The 25,920-nt window shown below is 50.6% G+C and overlaps 2 long non-coding RNA genes across 4 annotated transcripts in view; one reads left to right on the forward strand and one right to left on the reverse strand.

Moving 5' to 3' along the window:
* LOC116585274 overlaps positions 1 to 25,920 on the reverse strand; it is a 319,368-nt gene that overhangs the window by 131,819 nt on the left and 161,629 nt on the right. The gene's annotated exons all lie outside the window — the stretch shown is intronic.
* LOC116585271 lies at positions 15,628 to 24,953 on the forward strand. Of its 2 annotated transcripts, XR_004283529.1 has the most exons (5): positions 15,628 to 16,094; positions 17,929 to 18,007; positions 18,110 to 18,221; positions 20,028 to 21,326; positions 22,322 to 24,953. It is a non-coding gene; the product is annotated as an uncharacterized LOC116585271 (long non-coding RNA). The 2 variants fall into 2 exon arrangements; XR_004283528.1 differs by having other exon boundaries at positions 20,028 to 24,953.

Here is a 25,920-nt window from a genome sequence, read left to right on the forward strand (position 1 = left end):
ATATGTTTAGATTTGGATCTAGAAAGATGTTTGTGATAGATTAACTAAGATTAAGGAAAACCTGAGTTGCTGAATTCTATGCGCTGATTTAAGAGAAACAAAGAAAAAAGTGACATTCATAATAGCTATGCTAATAATAGTTAATGTGAACAGTGTGCTTAGTTCTATCAGATATTATTGTAGGTGTTTTATGTGCTACTGGTAAAGTGGGCAAAAGGTCCCGTGGCTCCCATTTCACAGACAAGGACACTGAGGCCCACACACACTAACTTGTGCAAGGTCACACAGCTAGCAAGTGGCAGGCGGTGTTTACAGCAGGCGTGTGGCAAAGCCTGACCTCTGCTCTGTCTACTACACAGATTATTAGAGAAGGGCTAGAGGTCACTATTTCTTCTACCGTTGCATTTTTGGACTTATTAGGAAATGTGCTGTTTCTATAATTGAAAAAAGCTCACGAGGAACAGAAGGGAGTGAGACCCCACAGACTCCCAACTGTCCTTACAACAAAAGTACAAACTTCCCACCGCCGTGCCTCCGAGAAGCCCATTCTTCTAAGACTCAGTCCGCACAGGCTGCGGCCTGGCCAGCTGGGGATTAAACTGCCCGCAGAGCTTGGACATTGATTTGAGGGGAGACAATGACAATCCACGTTCGTAAACGTCTTCCAAAGCTTCTGAGAACCCCGCTCCCAGAGAGGGGGGGAGACAGGAGCTGGGCTCACCAGCTCGTGGTTCACGTTTCAGAACCTGATGGTGCCTCAGAAAGAAATCCATTATCAGGGAGCACAAAGGGCGCCGCCTTGTCAGGCCTGACAGGGAGCAGACTGCGCGGAACAAAGCTCTGGTGCCTTATTTATGCGGCGGCTCCCAGCTGCCCAGGCTGCGCCTTCTGTTCCCCGGCACCCGCGAGCCCCCCGGAGGTCATCCTCGGGCCTGCTGGGCTGTGTATCTGCGCGCGGGTGCGACCCCGGATCAACACCCAGAAGCTCCTCCGTTGCTGCCCACAGGACTAGCTGCCGCCCAGCCCGCGCGCCGGGTCTCCGGCCGCCGGAAGGAGCCGCTCCCCTCACCATCCACCTCACTCGGGCGGAGCCTTCGTCTCCACCTGACCCAGCGGGTGTGAAGCTCCGTCCCCTTGCCCGCGCCACCCCTCCCGCGGCTTCCGAGGGGCCTCCTAGAGCCGTGTCACAGGGCAGCTGGGCTTCCTCGCGGGGACGGAGGCTCGTGCAGGCCAGCACTTGCTTCAGTTGGAGGCACGAAGCAGGTGTTCGGTGCTTACCACTGAGCAGAGGAAAGGGCCGACTTCAAGAACTGTTTCTCTGCGGGATGAGAGCGGAAGACTTTTCCAGTCTTTTCTCTCTTCATTCTAAGATTTCTCAGTCTGAGGGCACCTGGGGGACTCAGTGGGTTAAGCCACTGCCTTCGGCTCAGGTCATGATCCTGGAGTCCCGGGATCAAGTCCCGCCTCGGGCTCCCTGCTCCGTGGGGAGTCGGCTTCTCCCTCGGACCCTCCCCTCTCGTGTTCTCCCTCTCTCTCGTTCTTTCTCTCAAATAAATTAACTAAATATTAAATAAATAAATAAAAGATTTCTCAGTTTAAGATATCGAGATATATATGGACATATTGCATTACAACGATATTTTTCTTTTTCACTAACAACTACTAACGAGTAACTGAAATGACGCCATTCTCACCCATGTGCACTCCAGCGCGCTTAACTCGAACAGGCGAGGGACAGAATTTCAGAATGTTCACAATCTAATCGCCAGTGGCACTCTCTCTCTCTCTCTCACACACACACACACATTTTAAGAATACAAATATTTATTGAGAGTCTTTATTCAAGTTTTCTCCATCAATAGGGGAAGACAATTTAAAAGGTTTGAACACTGGTAGTTTAGAGAGAGAAGATAGAATAAGGCCAAAGTCTCTTCAAAACACACGGGTTTCTCTCGGAGGCGACTCACACAGCAGCAGCGATCCTGGCTACAGGAGAACAGAAGGAAGGGCCCTTCGGGCATCTGTTAGAGAGCGAAAATCAGAGGCATGTCCCGGGGCACCGATCATCTCGCCATTCAGGAACCCGCAGGCCCAGCTTTTCTTCTGACGACTTTGTAGGCCGCTTAATGTCCTGGTTGCCATTTTTCTTTCTCTTTGCAATTTTCTGTCCATTTTCTGACTCGAACAGCCCCAGCGGGCTCCAGGTTCCCAAGCGGAGCGGCACTGCCCACCCCACCACCCGCCGGAGGACAGGGAGAAGATGCTCTGTGGGTTCGCGGGGAACGACCTGGGTCGCAGGAGGCCACCCCAGCCTAAGGCTGAAGGCCTTCGGTTCTCAACTACCCAGCACCGCGGATCTCCGTGGGACTGATTCTCGGAGAGGCGCTCGGCTCGGGTCCAGAGCTCAGGGCATGTTCTGACTTGGGGCTGAGAGGGTTCACGTGCTACCCTCGAAGGACATCTTCTACGAAAGACCGAGACGGTTTTCTGTGGGCAGCAGCTGCACGTGGGCAGCCCTCAGTTGTTGAGGGAAAAGGAACCACACGGACACGAGGCTCCTCTATCTTCCCCACAGCATGGAATGTTCCATTGGTTTTGCAAGTAGATCTATTGAATACAGCAACCCCCAAATGGTATTTTTACAGACCCGTAAGAACACCGGAGTTCAGACGTCCACCTGCGTCGCTCAGTCCCATGGGCACAGACTGCGCCAGCAGCGCTAGCTACTGGGGTCACAAAGGTGGAGCGGAAGTCCGTGGATGCACAGCTGCAAATCCATCGAGGCTATGGAAGAAAAAAGAATTATCCCGCCGAGTTCGGCCTCGTGCTAGAAGAGCCAGAGAAATAAACTTGATGGATGAAGGCTAATTTTGTATAAGTGCTAGGGACTGACGTGTCTAGTGACTCTGAAAATGAGCTGCTCGAATTACAAGGTCAAAATTCCAAGTATGGTAAAAATCTCTGGTTTCCTGCTATGTGTGCTTTTCATTATGCTGCTGTTTGTTTAGATCCATCTCAAATAGTTCAGCTCAGATATCTCTCCTGAGTTCCAGAACCATGTACGTACCGTCCGCTAACTGAACGTCCCCACTGGCCGGTCCCTGAAATGTCTTCATCTCAAATTGTCCCAAGCCTCCTTGCTGGCCTCCCAGACCTGCTGTTCCTCTGGAGTTCCCCCATCAGAATGATGACGTCATGGGGACTGGTTTCTACACCAGAAAATGGGGCGTCCACCTTGGGCCCTCCCTTCACTGTGCGCCTCACAACCGATCTATCAAGTATCAATATCACACCCCGTTATCCGGGGAGGAACGTGTTCCGAGACCCCCCGGAGATGCCTGAAACCCTACACGGCAGGGAGCACTGTACATCCCGTGTGTTCTTCCCATGCGTACACACCCGTGATAACGCCTAATGTACAAACCAGCACCGTAAGAGAGTAACAGTAACTAAGAACAAAATAAGACGATTATGACAATATGCTGTAAAAACGCCATGTGAATGAGGTCTTCCTCTCTCCCTTAAACAGACCTTGTCGTGCTGCACTCGCCCTTCTTCTTGGACGCCGTGAGACGATAAAACGCCTGCGTGTTGAGATGAAGTGAGGTGAGTGACGTGGCCCCGTGGCTCAGGGTTAGGCTACTAGGGACCTTCCGCTCCCAAGCCTGGTCACTGAAACCGCAGATAAGGGAGGGGCTCCTGAGTTGTGCAGCACCGAGGGGCAGTTCAGAGTTCAAAACCACCCCGAGCACTTCCTGGCTGTGTGTCCTTGAGCAAGTACCTTCACCACCCCGTGCCTCGGTTTCTTCATTTGAAGGACACGATAATAATAATGATGACGACGACGATCTCATCAGCCACATGGGGTTGTGGGGTTCAATGAAACCCACGAGCGCAGAGAGCCACGAGCGGTCCCCGAGAGAGCACTCGGGTGCCGGCTGCTGAGGGCCACACCCTTCTACACAGCGTGTTTCAGGCACAGGCTTCCCCTCGCGCCTCCCAGCCTCCGAGCCGGTCTCGCTTTGCGGGGACCTCCGCGGCCCCATCCTTGTCCTCACACGCTGCCGCACTCATCTTCCGGGGCCCGTCCCTGGGGAGGGAAACCGAGTGCTGTCCAGGCCTACGCTTGGGGGACGGATGGTGGGGGTAAGATGAGCCGCAGAAGCTCCCTCTTTCTCTTTTCTGAATATCATTAAAATCCACGCTGACCTCTCCATTTTAAACTCTATCCCAAGGGACCCACAAAATGTGCCGAAAGCACAGCCTTCTCTCAAGTGCAAGTGGCTCGGCCAGCCTCTGTGCTGTGGACTCCCCTGGGCTGGACTCGCCCACCTGGGTTGCCAGGCAGTGAGCGAAGGACTGGGAACACAGACTACCCCGTTTGCCTCTGCGCTTCTCAGCACAGCCTGGCCGTCACACGCTTTCCCAAAGGTGCCAGTTGAATGTGAGCTGGAGGACGACGATTCCGTAGATCTGGGCCGAGTCATTACTCTGTGACGCTCGAGCAAGTCAGGAGGACAGAACAAAGGTAAAACCAGAGGCCATCTGGTCTGTAAACTCTCAGTACCCTAGCCGTGCACACACACGCCTGTAAAAGGACGATATCATGTTACCTGCCTTGTCACACAATAGGTCCCACCGTGCACCGGCGGCTCAGCCTCCCCACAGGGGAGACTGGAGGAGAGTTTGCTAGAGTCTAGCAGAGAAATGATGCTGGACGCTGAGGAGAGAACCTGGTGCATTGGTCCATCCAGCAAATATTTACCAAATCCTACCATAGACCAGGCCCTGCCCTCACAGGGGACCAGGACCTCCACGCTGTGTAATTCAAAGGGGTGTTGCTTACCCCCTGGGGAAGGCAGAGTTTAAGGTCTGTGTCATTCCCATATGGTGCGGCACAGTATCGGAAAACAGATTCCTTTCAATAAAGAAATTAGTTATCTTTGAGTGAAATTTTTCAGCGTTATTTCTTCTGACAGCTCGTTGGTCATCATGGGTCTGTTTCAGCTCGCACAATGCGTCATATTCGAACAGTCTGACTTTCCCTTTCGTCCCACACAGACCCAGTCACATCTTCTCGAGCACCGCAACGAGGTGATTAAGAAAAATGGAGTGTCGCATGCCGCAGAAAGAGCATCCGTCTTTGAGGGGAGACCAGCCTGCTTCTCTCCTGGAACATTGGGTGTTCAAGTGAAAAAGCGTCAGTTAATGTTCTAGGTCCTAAAGTGTCATGGACTCCTGTGACCCTCAGTGGATTGAGTATCTCCTCTGAGCCCCAAGTTCCTTCTCCTTAACAGGAAACTGATAGCCCCACCCCAGGGCTACCGTAAACAAGGGGCTCCCTGCCCCTTTGCGATGGATCACCAGAAGCAGAGTGAAGACAGCCCAACAGTTTGAAATGACCTAAAAGTTATAGGAGAAAATGGCTTTTGTTTGAAGACCTCCTGGTGTTCTGTGGGGAAGGAAGACTCTCCTCTGCTCTTCACGCGTATGACTTTCCTGGCCTGCATTCGAGGTATTTTATTTAACATACTCAGAGTACCAACTGCCCCCCCATACACGGAGTTACTACTCATTCATTGCCGAGAGCATTTTGCAACGGGATGGCTGCGTCCACGAACATCCTATACTCCACAGAGGTCCGCTGGCTGTCTCACAGCGGAATAGAAACTTAACGGGTGAGTTTCATAGTCTTCTTTTACAAAAATACAAATCTTCTGACGTTTTCTGTAATATAAGAGATTTCTAACCCTGGAAGGCATCTAGAAGATATTTTCTCAAAATAAGAAGTCCACTCATTCACTACCAAAAAACTCAATTCTATTTTGCTTTCAAATCTGCCCCTGCATCATGGGGAGTATTTGTACGATGAATTTAAAAACTGCTTGTTAAAAAAGAGAACATTCTGAAAACAGATGTCTAGAAATAGTTCCATGATTCCATGGTCTCGTTGCCTGAAAACATTATGTCTCACTTAAAATATCCTCTTATCTGCTCTTTTCAAAGATTTGCATCTATTTTCAGCCTCCCAAATAAAGACATTCCGTGGGGTTTGAACCAATTTGTTCAAAGTTTAGGGAGCCAACATCACCCAATTAGTTGATGAGAACAACCGAGTGACAAGCTTAAATGTCATGTGGAAAGGTATTGGCTGAATGAGATTAAGAAAAATTATTTGCATAATTAGTAAATGAGATTGGAAAATACAAGAACGTCTTGATTAAGTAAGCATCGTCCAGGACGCTCCTCTTCAATAAGATCCTTGGCAACGGGAATGGAATCACGTCTATTTGGCAAAATGTGGCCTGGTCCCGTCTGTATCGCGGCTTTGGTTGGGGGAAGGCCGGGTTGCTAGGGCGAGGGAGAGGACCCACTCCCTCATCTGAGAACCCGTTTAATTTAAAACACGTAATAAGTATAACTTCTTTCCAGGTTTTTTCTTAAATTCCAGCTAGGCGTTATACAGGGCAATGTTAGTTTCAGATACAGGATTTAGTGATTCAGCACTGCCGTACCACACCCGGGGCTCGTCCCAAGAGCAATTTTAGAAGATTTAGAACATCGGAAAAGCACCTTAAACACTGACCACCTCATCAAATATGAAAGAAATCCAGCTGTTCCGACCATAAGAAATCCTTGCTCAGAAGCGCTTCTTCGTGTGGTGACGGAGCACGAATGGGGGCCCGGCACACAGGAGGAAACGGAGACGCTTCTAAACTCCCGCCCAGAACGTCCTACCCTGGAAAGTCACAGCAAATGTCTCTCTGTGATTCACAGGGTCCCGCCTCTCCTGGATAAGAGGATGCAAGGCCAGGAGGTACCCAACATAGACCCAGCCCGGCTGCACGGACACAGGTAGAGGCCAGATCTGTTGCCGTCTTAGCGGAATTGTGAAGCATTAGGCACTGCCGTGACCCTGACCCTCAACAATGACCCCTCCACAGCCCTGCAGGGTGCAGGAGCGGGAGAAATCAATGGTCGGGCCTTGGAGTTCTCCTCCTGGATCAAGCCCTCACTCCTTCCTCATGTAAAGTCACTCACCGGTGGTTCATCAAGAGCCAAACGCCCAAGTCGGAGTTCCTGGGGATCAGAATCAACACCTTGTCAAGGAGGTCATCTCTCGCCAGGGCTGACGCACGCAGTGCCCCCAGCTCCTCTCCGGGCTTCACTGCCCCTCACCTTCCCAACCCCCACACAACTGCTTGTCTTTGACTCCTCTCAAATACAAAGAGAGAGAAGCTACTTAAATTTCAGCTTCTATTATGTGCACATCTGTGAGCAAACAGACTGTGCGTGTGGTTTCCACCCCCTCCCTGCTCGGGACCCGCGTTTTACGTCCAACCCACTGAGGCCCACCGCACCCAGCAGAGCGGAGCTGGGGCTCAGTGGGCGGCCTGAAACCCATAAATGATTCAAAGGCAATAGACAAAACAAGGATCGAGAGAGGAGACAGAATTTAGGAGATTATCACCTTAGGCCACAATTTAGGAAATTATTTTTCAATCTCAAAAGAGCTAATAATGGAGGGATGAAATTTTTCCTGAATATTATGAGAACAATCCTTGTCATTTTCTATTTTGGGTCCACATTAGCTATCATTAATAGAGAAATGTCACGCTGGAAATTCTAGTAAGCATTATAAATAAAAACAAATTGAAAAAAACTTTTTTAAAGATTTTTTATTTATTTGACAGAGATCACAGGTAGGCAGAGAGGCAGGCAGAGAGAGAGGAGGAAGCAGGCTCCCTGCTGAGCAGAGAGCCCGATGCGGGGCTCGATCCCAGGACCCTGAGATCACAACCTGAGCTGAAGGCAGAGGCTCAACCCACTGAGCCACCCGGGTGCCCCAAATTGAAAATTTTAAACAAACTAGCATCTTTGTCCAAGAAAATACATTTCAGACGTCCTAGATAATGTGAGATTTTGGAAAAGTTACTTTCCACAGTAGACTCGCAGGTCGCTAGAGCGCTGAGGAGCACGGGAGTGGGGAGGCGCCCCGTCTGTTGGGGTGGGGTTATTCTTCCTGTCTTTCAAGATATATTTGGAGATTTTCCAGCTGAGCCAAAAATAACTCACCCTAAGTGCTTGTAGAGTGGGTGAAACTCACTCCTTTGGTTCTCAGCTGACCCAGGATCTGAAGAAGAGACCTGGGGCTTTGGCTGTGACAGTAAAATAACCTGTTTCTGAAGATGGTCCGCTTCCGCAGGCAGCAATGCTCTCCTCAGGGCAGACTGCTTGCCAGGGGTTAGAGCCTAATCACTTAGGTTCCATTTATTTTAAAGCCTTTTGTAAAAGCAGATACTCTAAAGAGCTATGAATAAAAACCCGTCAAATTCAGGAGTGAGGATCTCGCAGTTCGTTCTTATTCGTACTGAACAGGGTCCGAAGGTGGGACGCCGGGGGGCTCCGTCAGTTACATCTGCCTTCAGCTTCGTCACGATCCCAGGGTCGTGGGATCGAGCCCTGCGTAGGGCTCCCTGCTCAGCGGGGATCCTGCTTCTCCCCCTGCTTGCGCTCGTGCTCGCTCTCTCTCTCTCTCATAAATAAGTTAAAAAAAGAAAGGAAGAAAGAAAGAGGATCCAAAGGCAGGTTGGCCATCTCGGGCTTGGAAGGCTGCAGGTTCACCGGAGGAGGTGGGCAGGCCGCCGGGAGGGAGGTAGAGTAGCTCCGGGCCTGGACGCCGCCTCTGCTCCCTCCTAGGAGACGCCTCGCTCTCGGCTCCTTGTGGCCGGTGCGTCTGCAAGCACGAGGGCTCACACCACCCACTTGGGTAAACACGAGTTACAAACCCGTGGTGGGATCTCTACATGGAGCTCCCCCATGGCGACGCCTGCAGGAAATCTCCGCGACCGTTCCGGACTTGTCCACGCATTCAGTTAACGAAGCGCACGTGCGTGGAGACTGTCCGTGCCAAGCACTGCTCTCTGTGCTAAATAAAGGCCCATCCAGGAGCAGATGCGGACCCTGTCCTCCTGAAGCCTACATGTCAATAAAGGAAACGGAGAACTGAGTGAGTCACTAGACAGTCGTTGCGGAGTGCGGTGTCTGGGTAAGGAAATCAAACGGTGCGGAGGCAGAAGCAGCAGAACGCCCTGCTTCAGACGGAGGGTTCAGGGAAAGGTCTCTGACATTTAAGGTGACATTTAGGAACTTGAGGCTTGAGAAGGAGCCAACTGTGCAAAAGCCATGGGAAGAGCCTTCCAAACAGACAGAAAGCGCGCCCCAAGGCCCTGAGGCAGCGGAGCACGGAGCCAAGGCGGGAAGCCCGGAGCGAGGCTGAAGAGGAGGGAAGAGCCCGACCCCGCAGGGAACGGGAGCCCCAGTCAGGCGCGCATCTTGCAGGTTCAGGCAATGGGAAAACCTTGAAGGGTTTTAAGCCGGAAGATGATATAATCTGATGTATGTTTTCAAAAGCTCCCTTTGGTTAGTGCATGGAAAATGGATTAGACAGGGTAAGAGTGGAAGGATTTTATGCTTAGATGGAAAATAAGTTAAAACGTGGCCTGTGCAGGCTCTGGGTGGCACCGTTGGTTAAGCATCTGACTGCTGGTTTCGTGATCTCAGGCTCCTGTGATCGAACCCTGCATCGCGCACCTCGTTCCGTGAAGAGTCTGCTTGGATTCCCTCGCCCTCGCCCTCCACCCCTCCCCCCAATAAATAAATAAATCTTTTTTAAAAATGGGCTGCGCAAACACGGTGTTCACAGGACCGGCGTGTCTGTGTTGTGCGGTACATGTACATTAGGCACCAGAGCAGCACCAAGAAGGGAAAAGTGGGTTTGATCCTGTTACCTACCGCATCAAGCCATGTTAAAATGAAGTCAGAGAGATATAAATGATATTAAGACATCGATCTTTATGCAAAAAGTACAACTTGAAAACCACTGGGCATCTTATCAGAAACTGAAGATCCTGTATCTGGAGAAATGGGAGATTTTGCTAGTGACCCCCAGCTTGCAAAAGAGCCTGTTGCAAGAGTTTATTTGGAAATCTTTGGTTTGGAATAGGTTCTCTTCGGACGAGTGCTAGCATCAGGTTTTTTCTCTGGGCATAACGAACTTTCAGCTATAACCCTGTCCTGGTGACCAGTGTTTGGCTACTTACTCATTGCATAGTCCTGGGTTAGCAGCGTCTTGGGTCATCAGTTTCCTCATCACAAAATGGAGACAGAGCTCCTGCACGGGTGGTTTCAAAGCCCAAAGAGGGGATGAGTTGACTCTGCATCTACTTTCCCTTCTCTTCCTTACCCCCCTTGGGAGTCTGTACTGGACTCTGGTGCCGGGAAACCAGTCCTCGAAGCAGGAGAAAATACGGCTGGAAAAAGAGGCTGACTGGGTGCTACCTGCTGCGTGGACGGTGGTTACATAGAAGAAACCAGCAGATTGACATTCGACGCTCCGAACTCAAAGAATCTCTGCTGCACGCAGAACGCCACAAACATACGCCCCAAATGCCCCACTATAGTTCTGACCTTCGCGCCTGGCATTTCTGTTCCCAGCCCCCAAAGCAAACCCCGTGACCTAGCGGTCTCACGCGGGTCGAGGATGGACAGACAGTCGCCCCTTCTCAGATCTCCTTTTACCTGCCACGACATTTCTTAAGTTCCCCATTACTCATCGTTTTTATAATGGACATCAAACTAGTTCCCATTTAGAGAACTCTCTTCTTAAGATCATTCGATTAACACTGTCCGGTGTCCACAGTCATTGACAAAGAGGCGCAGCACGTGAGAGGAATCCCGTAGCTGGAGGAAATGTCTACCTGTGGGACAACGAGGCACATGTCGCTCAGACGTTCCCGGGACCTCAGAGTATTTCCACGGCTCTTTATCCTCTGTTCTCCTGGGATGCACTGTCCTCAGTCAACTGTTGGATCTCACTGAAGTCATGCTCCAAACCAAGACTAGCCGAGGCGAAATGCTTGTTCCTTTTCCCTGTTGGCAACGCAGCTGGTTGAGTGCTTCAGGGGAGGCCACCCACGGGACTGTCGGGGCGGGAGTCTCACTGCCACCGTGGTTCAGGGGAGGCCACCCACGGGACTGTCGGGGCGGGAGTCTCGGTGCCGCCGTTTACCATGACCCTGGGAATGTTCCTAACTCTGCAGTGAGGCAATATCAGCATCTACTTCATGGCGGTTGTTAAGAAGAATAAATTAATCGTTAACAGCATTAAAATGTTTAGAGCAGTGCCTTGGCACCCAAGCGGCTCCCGGTCAACGCTGTCACCATCAGACAACGAAGTGGAGCCTCGCGTCTCCTCTCAGCGGACGCTGCCTACGGCTGCAGAGAACAGGGTCCACCCCTGCCTTCCCTCGACCATAAATCTCAAATATTCAATGATGCTTGCTCTGAACGCCTGATTCAAAACAAAATTTAAATGCACTTTTGTGAGTACCCAGACTAGGGTCCACGCGATGCGGCTCCCGCAGTCAGGGGGGCCGTCTCGGGCTCTCCCCTCTGCCCCAGTGCAAGGCCGGAGCGTGGCCGGCCACGGTGGGCCCGGAGCGCCCCTCCCCGAGCGCCAGCTGGGGCTGTCAGACGGCGTTACTGCCGCGCAGACCTTCTGGCAGAGCCGGCGGAGCAGAAGAGCCGCGGTCTCCCTGCCCACCTGTCAGCCTTGTCCGGGGCTGCCCAGAAATTCGCTCTTCTCCTCCGTCAAGGGTTGCGGCCCTGGAGCCCGGGCGCCTCCGTCAGAGGCTCCTCAGTCCGGCCTCCCCCCTCCCTCATCACCGGCTCCCCAACCTCCTCTCCCAAGAAGGGGATCAGCCAAGTAATCCCGGGACAAATGTCAAGGAGTCTGGGGGAGGGGCACCTCTCGAGGGCTGCGGCCCAAACAGCGCATAAGAGCCGCCCTGCGCGATGCCGGTGGGGCAGCTGCCGCCCAAGGGCTCCGCGGGCCTCTGATCTCGGCTTAGCCAGCGGGGCCCACGGCTCGCCCGGCTGCCCTGCCTGACCTGACAGTGGGCACAGCGGCCGCTCGCAGGAAGGAAGCCAGAAGGCGATCTGGTTTTGAAAAGCAAGCGCCCCCTCCCCTGCCCTGCCCTGCCCTCCCCTGCCCTGCCCTCAGGTATCTGCATCCCACGGTCCTGTCCTCGGCCCTGCTCACCCGTGGGCCTTCCCCACCGAAGCGGGCTCAGAAAATGAGAAGTCCTAGGTTCAAAGCGAGGAAACGGAAAAGGCAAAAGCGCCGTCAGGGAAGCCGGGAGGACCGTGAGGCTGGAAGAGGGTCATCCCCGCACAGACACAAATCATGGTTATTTCCCCACTGGCCGAGCCCACAGAACTCTGGGGAAAGTCCTGGGGGTGTCTGGTCTTTGCTCTAATTCCCAGCCCTCCTCCTGTCTCTCCAAAGGAGCTCATGTTCTTGCAATAATTCTCGGAGACAGAGGTGTGCCAACTGCTCCATAAAGTCATTTCCAATTTGCAAGACGATCTCCAGTAGTTAGTCCCCCCCCCCTTTCTCCGCCGCCCTCTTCCCTCTCCTGCGCTCTCCCTCTCTCCGAGGCCAGCAAAACCTGGCGGAACCAGCAGGCTATGAAGCAGCCCCTCCACATGCCGCAGTCCGATGATCCGATAATTAATCCTCATAATGACGATCTGAAAGGATTTCCAGGGCCCCCGGGAGATCCCAGAACTCTCTCTCCCCTACTGGTTGTGCATATGCTTCGGATGCGACAGTCAGTCCGCGTGTCCCATCCTGGCCATGCCCCTCACCAGCCACGTGACCTTGGCCGGCGGCTTAAGCTCCCTCTGCCTGCCACCATTTCCTCATCGGGAACATGGGGACACGGAGTCTATGAAGAAAGGTAACAGCTGACACTCTGTTACAGAGCTAACACTCTGGTTACGAAATGTGTCCCATGAACAGACACAGTGATAAACCATTCACCTGAATTACCTTATTTAACCCAACAAGTGCCGGGTTGACATTAAGTCTGTTTCATTACAGTCTAACGCACTCGCCATGAGCCACACAGGTTCACCACCCCCAGTGACGGTGAACAGAATGTCTGGATAATGGAAACCCCTATCGCCCGACTCGGTGAGATGACAAAGACCGTCTTCCTCAGGGTTACAGTTAATCCACAACTCTCGTGCTCCGATGTGCTTTTGAATCAGAATTTTGGGGGCTTTAGGAAGATAATAGGGCCAATGTGATAAATAAGGTAGCAGTTTGGAACAGCATCCTATGATCAGAGACATTAAAGTTTTGGCAATAAAATATATAAATATTCTTCCCAAAGAGGACAAAAAGAGCCTCACATCATCTCAAAAAATGTTTTATTGCCAAAAGTAGATCGGGATAAGTAAAAAGTTTGCCATCAAATGTGTTAGGAAAGAAAAAACAGACATGTTATTTTCGCTTGTGTTTCCGAATTCCAGATAACGGTTTACTACACAAGAACACTCAAAAAAGAAGCAGAAAGTTAGTCCGAGTTCTGACAGTAGCTGCTGTGTGCTCTTGGGCAAGTCACCAAACCTCTCTGATTTCAGATTCCTCTATAAAACGGGTGATTACTGCTGCCCCCCAGGTTACACGGAAGCAGCTGTGAAGGTCAAATGAGGTCGGAGCCATCGAAGCAATTTGAAAAAGTGACATATTGCAATCCAAGCTGTATGTTACCTTTTAAAAATCATTTTAAAGATTGTTATAGTTTTTTTTTTAAGATTTTATTTATTTGTCACAGAGAAATAGAGAGAGAGAGAGAGATCGCGCACAAGCAGCGGGGGCAGAGGCAGAGGGAGAAGCAGGCTCCCCGCTGAGCAAGGAACCCGGCTGTGGGACTCGATCCCAGGACCCTGGGATCATGATCTGAACTGAAGGCAGAGGCTTAACGGACGGAGCTGCCCAGGCTCCCCAGGATTATCACAGTTTTAATCACGCACCGCAGCTTTCTGTTTGAAAGGCAGAGTGTGGCCAGCACAGCACGGGCTCCCACTTACAACTTCCTCGCATCACTTTGCTGCTTCTTACACAACAGGAAGGATCATCACACACACGACGGCTGCACGACTGCCATCGTTTTCTGACTTAATCTATAAAAATCTCCTTACGAGCTGTTGTGTCAAATCAGTGCAGTCACTCAATGCCCCAAAGACATTTTGAGCTTCGATGAGGCGAGCAGCCCAGGGGTCAGGTGGTTCCAAACCGGATTTCCCAGCTTCTTCAAAATCAGCCCTCGTCCCCTTTCTCTGGGGTCCATGGAGAGGCCCCAGCCCCGCACGCGGCCCCAGCCCGGCCTCTGACTTCCCGTCTAGGCCACGTCACGGCTCCTCCTGTGACGAACTCCAAGTCGGCTGTGCCGAGTCAGACTTCAGAGGGCAAAAGATGGCTCGTGGCTGCTATCCGGCGGCCCCCCTTCCAGAAGGTTTTCTTCTCTGGGGCCTCAACCCCTGCGTGTCCCTGCCACACACACCCGGCCGGCTGGTGCCGTCTTTGCGCTGATGTCGAGCCCCTGCTGCGGATGTCAGTCCGGCTGTGACAGCCGAGTCCGACACCACCCCGGCTGACCCGGTAAGTCACATCTGCCTGCTTTCCCCCTGCTGTAGGGCCCCTCAGGAGCCCGGGCCAGAGCCCATGACCTGCTTCCCTCTTTGTATCTCTTTATGCTCTTTGAGCTGGAGGAGCCTCCATGGCTGAATGATTTGTCCCATTAGCCATGGTTCTAGAAAATTAACCGTGAATGTTCTCCAGTGTCCGCGGCAACCCTCCCACCAGGGAGTGAGGACAGCCCTAAGCTATCCTCTTTTGATGTTAACTTGTGGAAACAGAGCCTTTCCGGCCACTAAAATGCAGTGCGGTGGGTGTCTCGTAAGAAAGAAAGTGTCCTAAGTACTCTCCTCACTAGACAAGGAGGGTCCGCTGAGTAACCCGCACCGCACGGTAAAGCTGGTGATTATTCTCAACAGCTGAAGGGCCTTCTGTGGGGGAAATCCCAAGGTCTATGACCTTGGTCTGTGTGTGAGAACAGCAGCGTAAGTGTAATATAGAGAACACTTAGAAGCTGAAATTCATCCTCAAGGAGGCTACAATCTAACAGAGGAGACAGATGGAGAAAACAGATTATTACATGACTCTCTACTCACTACATAAAATAGTAAGTAGGGGCCGCGATGAAGATTGCCACGGGCTGCTACGGGAGATCTAACAGTGCTTGACCCGTCCTGAAGGTCAGGGAAGGCCTCTCGGAGGAGGTGATTTATTGATGTTTAAGTTAGTGAACTCTGGATCTCAGTTTTCTCATTTTTAGTGCAATTTAGATTACCTAGATCTACATTTGTAGTAAACAAACAAACAAACAAAACCAGCATGTAGATGATTCTTGATTGAGTAAATAACAGTTACAGAGACATGATCTGTTGGTCTCCACATGGATGTAGAAGCTAATGTTCTTAAAGCAGACAATCCTTTTTACCCAAACGTGCCACCAAGAATCTCTTGGCCGTTCTGTTCCCTACCGTATTGCCGTTTTAAGACATGCCAGAGTCTGGAGAAGGACTGGTCATTGTTCGGGGCAGCTGTTTTTTATCGGCAACTTCCAGAGAACAAGTTCCACCAGTCCAAGAACAGGCTGTGTTTCTAAACACGTGTTTTTCTTTCTCCCTCTTCCTCATACCATGTCTGGAGCCTTGATGTCACAGGACTCTTCTGACTAGCGGAAACATTGTGTGCCCAGAGCTTGTACTGCGTGGTGACAGCCCGACGGCTACAGAGGGACGCAGTGAGTTAACTGAGTAGGTCCAATGTCGAGGAGCTAGAAGACCAGGCAGTGTTCACACTAGGTCAGCTGTTCAACACGCATCCGTTCCCCAGGGGTGGCGGCAGATGGTCAAGAGCGAGAAACAGTCCTTCCCTCAAGGAGTTCGTGGTCTCCTTGGAAAGACGAGACTAACACAAGCGGGGAAGCGAAAGGGTAATGGAACGCAGCCAACGAACAAGTGCAGAGTGACGGGCCGTGTGCAGACCATCACGGAGGAAAGGAAACGAGCCCCTTCGGACAGAAGGCGGCACACGGGCTCTGAGGGACGGAAGCAGAGCATACGGATGGAGGAGGGGGTCCTGCCAGTGAGAGCGCGGGAGAATCGAGGACGCAGAGGTGAGAAAAGCTGTGATCTGCCCTCGGGGCAGCGTAGAGCCCAGCCGGCCGGAGCCGAGGGGTGCGCTCGGTATGAGACCCGTCCTGTGCAAGGCTTGTTCCTGACCCCAGGTGAACCTGAGGGGGTTGATTACCTCACCCCTTTCCTGGCCCTGGACAAAACTCTTACCTTATAAGGATATTCTAGAAATACAAAAATACCGTTGAGCCCTATTGATTTATGCTATCCTAAGAGTCCTTCAGTGTTTCCAGACCACATACGTTTATAGCCTATGATTTACTCCTATGAAGAATCTAAAAATTAAGTCTAAAATTATGGTAAAGTTCAAAGTCTTTGATGTAATGTGGGACTTAACAATAATGTAAGAATATCCCTATCCTGATTCTGAGTTGAAATCAAGATGAGCAATAAGGGGGCCCCTGGGAGTCTCCGTCGGTTAAGCATCTGCCTTCGGCTCAGGTCACGATCCCAGGGTCCCAGGGTCCTGGGATCCAGTCCCGCATCAGGCTCCCTGCTCAGCAGGGAGTCGGCTTCTCTCTCCGCCTGCCGCTCCCCTGCTTGTGCTCTCTGTCAAATAAACAAATAAAATCTTTTAAAAAAAGAAGATAAGGAATAAAGATCTTGATTTTCTGTTTGAACTGAAACAAAGGGAATTCATCATCTGGCCCAGAAGAGAGTGGCCCGAGCTGGGCGGCTCTGTAGATCTGCGAAGGTTTCCGAAGGAGCCAAGCTTTTGTAGTCATACAAAAGGTCATCTTTCCGATTTGCTGCTCGAGGGCCTAATAATTCTGTCTCTGGACACCTGCATAATATTGACTCTCACATTCTTCCCGCCCTAAGTCATCAGTTGAACTCTGGACTACACGGTCCACTTGAACTAAAACAGGATCCGGTAAAACCCATCATGATACTGTGATCCAGGAGGAATCACTCCTTAAAAAGGGGTTTACCTTTCTCAGAGAGCTATGAAGACACCATAATACCAAAAGTACATATGAACTGAGAAGGGCTAGGACTTGACCTAATTAGTAGATTTAGAATGTTGTGCTTAATATTGTGATATATAGCCTATATGGTCCTTACTTTCTTCATATATTAAAAGAGAGAGACAGAAAAGAAAAAGAAAAATAGGTATATTCATACTGAACTCTATCAGTTAGGGCCTAACCAGGAAAGAAGAAATTACTTCAACTATTTCTAATAGGGGGAATTTAATGCAAATTAAATTAAATGCAAATTTAATTTGATTAAACAGGTGGTGGAATCCGGAAGCCAGGTAGGAAACAATGGGGTAATCCAAAGATGAGTAGGAACAGGAAGTTCTACCACCTCCTGGCTGGGGAGACCACAGGAGGGGAATATGTTGTGGGAACCTAGGGACAGAACCACCAAGTAGACGCTAGAACCGTGGCCTGGCAGTCCCTTGGGAGCTGGAGCCAAAGAGGAGGTACAGTCCTAGGCAGAGAGATGGAAGGAAGACCGTGGCGTCCCTCTCTGCCCACACTCAACATCTCTACCAGTGCCCCCCAATGCCCAAACGTGTGGACAGGAGAAGCTAGCCGCTGGAGTCCGTCTCTGCAACACGGACCAGAGCACGGGAAAGGTGAGGTGGGATCCAGGGCCAGTGAGCCCAAGACTTGCCCAGGATTATCCGATTACTGTGAGGATTCCATGAGGCATCGTATGAAAACATCCATCCCAAGGCCTTGTACACAGTGAGCTTTCCATAAAAGTGTGTTTAATAGGACAGCAGCGCCCACATCGAGGGCCTAAGGATTCACAATGTTACTAAATCGAGAGGTACAAAGCCTGCTTATTACTTTTATTTTTCAGAAATCGTAGAGAGGAAGGAAGGAAGGAGGAAACTTTGGCAAAAACGTGTCCCCACCTTCCGAAGGAGAAGCCACAGATGGTATTTATGGTTTTCACCGAAGCGTCTCAGTTAAATTAATTACTTGTCTATTAAATTCTTAAACTGGCAGCTCTTACTGTCTAATGTGATCGCTTCATGCAGAAACCGCCAGTTACACCAGAACAAACGACGTGCTGATGCCTGAAGTTGCTCCCGACTCTGCCACCCGAGATGGCTCCGTTGCATCAACGGCAGAATGATGAAAGCGTCTGAGGTCAGTCCCGCCCGTAGTGAGCTCCCAGTGTCGCCTGAATCAGTATCAGGAATACACATTCTTCCAAAAATCTGAAGTATACACTGGGCAAAAGAGAAGGCCTTTTAATTCTCTCAGCCTTGAAAAGAGCACTTTTCCAAGACGATTTCCTTGAGAAATGTATTTGTCCGTACTGTAAATGGACACTGAAGAGACCTGCGGTTTGTTTTAGGTTTTCTCTGTGCGTCACGCACACAGGTACGTGTTCTGAATATAATTCAGGCTGGGTTTCTGGCTCACACACTGTCTGGGGAGCAGCTGGTGATTATGCATGTTCTCCCTCATGCGGGGCCATAATCGTCTTATTCATGTGGTTCTTTTAATTCATGCCTGGTATTGTTCTAAACACTTCATATATATAAGCTCATTTAATCTTCCTAACAAATTTACCACTTTACAGACGAGGAAACTGAGGCACAGAGACGTTATACGTGCTGTGCTTACCAAGCTTGTAAGTGGGAAAGTGGAGGTCCAGCCCTGGCAATCGGGCTCCAGAAACTATGCCCTTAGCCATGGCACCATGAGGAGGACAGAAAAGGGAGCAGATTCTTTTTTTTTTTTTTTTCAATTTATTTATTTTCAGAAAAACAGTATTCATTATTTTTTCACCACACCCAGTGCTCCATGCAATCCGTGCCCTCTATAATACCCACCACCTGGTACCCCGACCTCCCACCCCCCGCCACTTCAAACCCCTCAGATTGTTTTTCAGAGTCCATAGTCTCTCATGGTTCACCTCCCCTTCCAATTTCCTCCAACTCCCTTCTCCTCTCTAACGCCCCTTGTCCTCCATGCTATTTGTTATGCTCCACAAATAAGTGAAACCATATGATAATTGACTCTCTCTGCTTGACTTATTTCACTCAGCATCATCTCTTCCAGTCCCGTCCATGTTGCTACAAAAGTTGGGTATTCATCCTTTCTTGAGATATCACCTTACACCAGTTAGAATGGCCAAAACTAACAAGACAGGAAACAACATGTGTTGGAGAGGATGTGGAGAAAGGGGAACCGTCTTACACTGTTGGTGGGAATGCAAGTTGGTGCAGCCTCTTTGGAGAACAGTGTGGAGATTCCTCAAGAAATTAAAAATAGAACTTCCCTATGACCCTGCTATTGCACTCCTGAGTATTTACCCCAAAGATACAGATGTCGTGAACAGAAGGTCCATCTGTACCCCAATGTTTATAGCAGCAATGGCCATGGTCGCCAAACTGTGGAAAGAACCAAGATGCCCTTCAACGGACGAATGGATAAGGAAGATGTGGTCCATATACACTATGGAGTACTATGCCTCCATCAGAAAGGGAGCAGATTCTAATGAGGAAAATGACAAGTCGTTGTCCTCTTACTTTTATAAGGATGACTTTCTGGACTGGCTCCCACTCCCGCCCCGCCAGTTTAACTAGTCCCCCAGACCTTTCTCCCCAGTCTAACCACAAATGGCCTCCATTGTTCTCATGCCCACCAAGCCCCCACAGGACCCTTGCAGTGCCAGCCCATCTGCTGGAAAAGCTCATTTGTCCCCTCTGACCAGTGGATCCCCCGTCCCCCGGATCTCCAAACCAGCTCTCCCCGGCTACTTACAGGCTCCCACAGTATAGAACCCCTCTCTTTCCTAGCCCCTCTTAGAGGGACAATTTGAGAATCTGTTCGTATGATTTGTGTCTGCTTCGCTTCCTGGAGTCTCTCCAGGGTCTGGAACATAATGCATGTTCAAGAAATATTTATTGACTGACTTATTGATTAATAATGGTCTCTCCCTAGACCGGGAGCTCCGCGAAGGAGGAGAGCCTGTGTGTCCACGCGTCTGTGGAACGCTCCACAGCCAGCTGAACTCCTGGCACAGACACGGTACCTACTGCGCAAGTGTATAAAACTAAAGTATAGTTTTATTATCGCTACAGCACTCAGTGACATCGCCTGTGGCCCTTTAAAATAATTAATAAACCTCTGATCGTGCTCATTTCCAAACCTCGGGATGACCGGAAGACAGAGATCTTGCCACTGCGCCGTGTACCCGCACGTCTAATGGAGCAGAAGCGGGACTTCAGAGATGGCCCCCAGCGCTCTCCTGGCCCCTCCAAGGCTGGACCACCTCCCTGGATGGGAGCTCGAGGACCATGTCAGCGCCACGGAGTTCACCTCCTCCAGCTACAGCTTCCGACCCACTTCCACTGCCAGCCCTCACCCCTCCACGGCTCCCCCTGCACTATCCAGGCACTTCTAACAAGCGTAATTCGGGGAGGGAGAGAACATTTACGAAAAAGCATGAAGACTTACACTGACAACGTCTGACGACTTAACTTCTTCTTGAAGTGAAAAAATGATAAAGAAGCCTCCTGTCCTCTTTCTCTGTTGGTCCATCGGAGGGTTTTCTAGAGCTTTGGGACCCGTCACCATTGTCAACGGCCCCTTCTGAAATCTGTATGGACCTGCTGTCGCTGGGCTCCATCTTCGTAAGTGAAGGAAATCAGAGCTGTCTCTCTACCTCAATTTGTAGGATGTGGCATTCTGCCTTCCCCATATCAGCAGGAGGCAAAACTTGCCATTCAGGGTTGGAAACCATCCCTGACCCCTGACCCAAGGAAAGCACAGGGCCTGGAACTCTGGCGTTTGGGTCTGGAAAGGTTACTGACCTCTGGCCCGGAAAGCAGTCAGCGGCCGCAACCACTGCTGGAGTCAGTGATTACGGCAGATTCCTACCATGCCTCTCTTCTGCGAGCCGAGATCGTCTCTGATACAGCTAGGAAGATAATACGGACGGCTAGCAAAAATGAGAATGCAATCTTTATATCCAAAAATCCTTTAAATAATCTAGATACAAAAATCATACAATAGGATTCTGCTTAGATGAAGTATGTAGAATAGTCAAACCCACAGACACGAAGGAAAATGGTGGTCGCCGGGGAGGTAAACAGGGCACACGGGGCTGTTGTGTAATGCGTACAAAGTGTCCGTTTGGAGCCGTAAAAAATCCTAGAGGCGGATGGTGGCTGTGCTGCACAGCAGTGGGAATGGACTTCACAAGTCACTGATCTGTACACATAAAAAATGACTCAAATGGTAAGTTTTATGTTATATATATTTTACTCCATTATTTTTTTAAACAGGAGGCTTTGTAGGGCTTGGCCTGGGCATTTTAATATCTGTTCAGTCCTTTCCCACATTTTCTGGTCAGCAGTTCCTAAGGTTAAAACAAACAAACAAGAAGTTTGTGAGACTTTTCCGCTTGAGCGATTTCCTTTGTCCTATCTCTACTACCCCTCAATATGGGGCCTTTAACATGATTATTTCCTTGTCAATTGGACTATGTTACCCGTCCAAATAACCCCAAAATTCAGTAGTTAAAAATAACAAAAGATTATTTCGTGTTCTCTCTACATATCCAAAGTGGGTCCATAAGAAGCTTTGATCAGGGACCAGGATTGCTGGAGTAACCCCTACCCAGCTAGAAGGAAGCTGAACACTGCAAAGCACTCTCTGGCTTTAGAGTTTCTGCTCCCTCCACGCACACCGGGCTGGCCGACGCAGTCATAAGTTCACACCTAGTTCAAGCAAACGGTGGGGCAACTGCATTCCCACCATGGGCCTGCAGGGCAAGCCCTCGTGCACCCTACAAGGTCCTTCTGACCCCTGTAGCCTCTCTCTAGGTTTTACAAAATCTTTGCATTATTTCCAAAATTCAGGTTAGTGATAATTTATATTATAGCATAATCTACGTAATTATCCACATATCATTATATACATTATGATCTATATTATAATCAGAAGGAAACAAAAGCTGGTCTCCCCATCAAAAGACATCTCCAGCATGCCTCCACACGCTTCCTTCCTACAGTTCAAGGACAGCCAACGAAGGAGCAGGAACCTCACCTCTTTCCATCGCCTTTACAGCCCTGTTCTAACCTTGAGCCCCGGAGTTAGAGGAGCCCGGCAGCCTAAAAAGACATGCTGCTACCTGCTTTATTTGAGGAGGGAAAAAAAATGTTCATCTTGGCATCAGAGGAATAAAAACTCCCAAAGGAAATAAACTGATCTTTAAGATTTATTTATTCTAGGCTTTCTGACCTCGGAAGACTCTGAGAAGGTCGAAACAGATTTTAGATGTGCCGGAGGTTCCGTCAATTCGCACAGACACCTTCATCCTCCAACACGGTGGATTCAAGGGCGACTCCCAGGCACGAGTCCCCGAACATTCGATAACGGCCGGATGAACACCCTGTCCGAGAAGAGCCATCCTGCCCAGCCCTCAGAAGACAGCAGCCAGCTCGGGGGTCCGTCCGAGCCATTCACTCAGCCTGCACCAGAATGAGAGGATTCCGCGGAGGCCGGACAACACGTTAATGCGCAGGACAGACGTCAGCAGGGGCAGGCAGGTGGGGACCCCTGCGGTACCCACATTAGATCGACTAACAGAGCCTTCACCGGCTATCCTTTTGTCCGCACATTTTGCCTCTCTGCGGTCACGCAGTCCACGTTGGGAAGCTCAGGTCTCCTCGTGCCTCGTATCTTCACTCAATAAATCCACGTATTGGTGCAGAGGGAAACCCTGGGCCGGCTCTGTTTTGTCTTACTTGTTAATGATAGCTTTGGGAAGACTTTCAAGTATTTCTGGCAGATTGAGCAAGATGTTATCACAACCATCAGCGAAAACAGAAGAGGAACAGCATGAACTATAAAATGCAGTTTCGATGTTGACAAAATACCAGCACCAATGGCGTAAGCCGGCACACAAGCATGTTCATTAACTACTTATTTCATTTTTATTGTCGCTTCCTTCTTGTGATCCATCAGATCGCATAGAGAAACGTCTCAATCCCCAGCGGTAAAGTCCGCTGTTGTCTGAAGTTCCCATATGCACTGGCAAACTCTTAGAGAAAGACGCGTTTTTATATCGATCAACAACAAACTTACCCATCCCTACAATTACTAGGATTCAGATTCTAGGAAGGGATAAACCAAGGCACTGAGAGACAAGCACTGAATTGTTTTATCCTGGAAGTCTATAAACCAAGGGCAGTAACTCTGATAAAACCGTGGGTTTTGAAGTCACGGATCTAGATCTAAATCCTCGCTGTCATTTACTAGACGCAAGATAATGACCATGTCATAAGGCACATTAAGTCTCAGTTTCTTCTCCCATAAAAGAGGAAAACAGTGTCTCCTTCCTGGGAGCCTGTGGATGAAATGAGACGCATAATCCGCACTGAGCCCCTAGCGGAACGCCTGGGCCAGAGCCGCGCTCAGCAGAGGTGGCGCGTCATCGCTGACCGTGTTCCATAAAACTGTGAGGAGCGGCATTCCTTGACTAAAATCTAGTCATGCCTTGAAAGTTCCCTGAGTGTCCAAGACGCAGAAAGACAACCCAAATCTGACTGACATTCACTTCTCCAGCCCCCAGGGGCATCATTTTCTGGCTTCACAGTCTGTTCACCTGGAAATTGGGGGTGATGGACCTAGACAACCTGGCTTCGGTGTCTGTCCCGATGTGCACTGGAAGCAGCGGTTCTGTCTGTAGAGATTATCCCGTTGCTTGCACTGCAGGGAGAAGTGGGCACGTTGCTAACAAAGCCGTCCCTTTGCACTCCGGGCTTCCTGAGATCTCTCAGTGTTTCGGAGCGCGGGACCATAACACCCCGTGATGTCAATGCAATAGCGACAAGAATGAAATTTAGAAGAGATGGGGGGGGGGTTCCTGTGGCCTCCGCGACTGACTCGTAGCTTTTGCTCCTGCTGGTTTGTAAACAGAAAGACCTGCATTTAGATATTTACTAGTTATATTCTCCTTCTTACGACGAATGGCGTCACCATCACACGTCTCTAGCCTTGTAGCCCAGGGGATGCTCTGAAGCTTCTCATTAGGAAGTTACTCCCCACGTGGGGTGCTCAGTCTTGTCTGCAAACGAGAACCATCTGGAGAGCTTCCACAGGTTCTGATGCACAAGCCACACCCAGACCAACAGAAGCCTCTTCCCCACACATCCCGGCGTTTTAGGTCTGCCCGGGCCAGGCTGAGAGCCTTGGTCAGACTCCACGCCGTGTGCACGCCCACACCGAACCTGATGTCACGAAAACAAAGAAGTAAGCCCAAACACCGAGCTGTCATCAGCGAACGCTGCACGTTGACCTGACACGCCAACAAGTCCACGCTGCGGGCAGACCGGTGTGCACGTCCGATTGCACGCAGGCGCGGATACACACGTGTGTGCAAACACACATGCACTTGCACACGCCCATGAACTCACACAAGCACACGCACAACCTCTGCCTGCCTCGCTCGGCTGTGCCGTCCCGTGGGAGAGGCACCTCTGCCATCGCTCCTCTCAGGAGTTTACCGTCTGCCGCCGCCTCACACCCTCCGCGGATGGGGTAGGACAGTAACTCCTCACAGAACTCCTCGTAAGCTTTGAGATCCAGAGAAACAGGGGGAGGGGCGGCATACCAGCAGCCGGGTCCCCAAGTCGCCACCAGAGCAGAGGACATCGGAAGGAGGGATAACTTCTTCCTTGTTTGTTACTGGGAAGACTTCAAATAAGCAGCGACCAGCATCTCATGAAACGGAGAAGAGAAACTTGAACCCAAACTTGTATTTTGAGGACTTCAACTTAATAAGGGTTTGGAGTGTTGGGGCGCCTGGGTGGCTCAGAGGGTTGAGGCTCTGCATTTGGTTTGGGTCATGGTCTCAGGATCTTGGGATCGAGCCCTGCATCGGGCTCTCTGCTCAGCGGGGAACCTGCTTCCTCCTCTCTCTCTCTGCCTGCCTCTCTGCCTACTTGTGATCTGTCTGTCAAATAAATAAAATCTTTAATAAACAAATAAAAATGTTTGGAGTGTTCACGTTGGGTTTTCAGCTTTCAGACCCGGCAGTTACTGAAAACAAGGGAGTCCCCACATTTGTCCTTCGGAGCCAAGCGCACGTTCATTTCAGAGTTCTCTCCCTCTGCCCCAGGTCAAGAGCTACGACTCTGGGTTTGCCCTGCCCCTCCCTTCAAACCAGTTTGTTTGCATAGTTTTGCCTGAAAAACATCTTTGTATTTTCACTGGCCCAGTTCTTGGCAACAGTGTCTCTTGCTGTGACCAGGGCTGAGAACTGTAAGGCAGACAGAGGCCTTGTATGTGGACCCTTTCCATCCGTAAGAACCAGGCTAGGGAACCTGCTTCGGAGAGGACAGCGGACGCTGCGGAGGAGGCCAGGTGGGGGCAGGGATGGAGAAAGTCACCCGCCCGGAATGACCTCGGACCTGTGGTGGTTGGTTAAACTGATTCAGCTCACCTGCCGGGAATGACCTCGGACCTGTGGTGGTTGGTTAAACTGATTCAGCTCACACACGCGTAAACATAAAACAGCTTCCATGTGAACGTGTAACGACACACTAGCCGGGGGGGCGCGGGTTAACGTCTCTCCATGGACCCCACAGAGGACGAGAGAGCTTTGGGGTGTGAGAGCCAGAGCCCCGGGGGTTGAAGGCCCATGACAGACGGCCGCCACCGCACAGGCCACAGCACGGCTCTTCAGCCTCCTGAGCCCCGTCCTCACCCGGCGGCTGGGCTCCCCCCCTCGTGCTCCCTTTTCCCGATGCCTCTTCAAGGTTTGTAATTACTGGGCCGGCTTGAGCATGACCAGATGGGTTTTCTCTTCAAGATTCAGACACTGTCC

The sequence above is a fragment of the Mustela erminea genome, chromosome 2 (genome assembly GCF_009829155.1).
Source record: "Mustela erminea isolate mMusErm1 chromosome 2, mMusErm1.Pri, whole genome shotgun sequence".
NCBI classification, from domain to species: domain Eukaryota; kingdom Metazoa; phylum Chordata; class Mammalia; order Carnivora; family Mustelidae; genus Mustela; species Mustela erminea.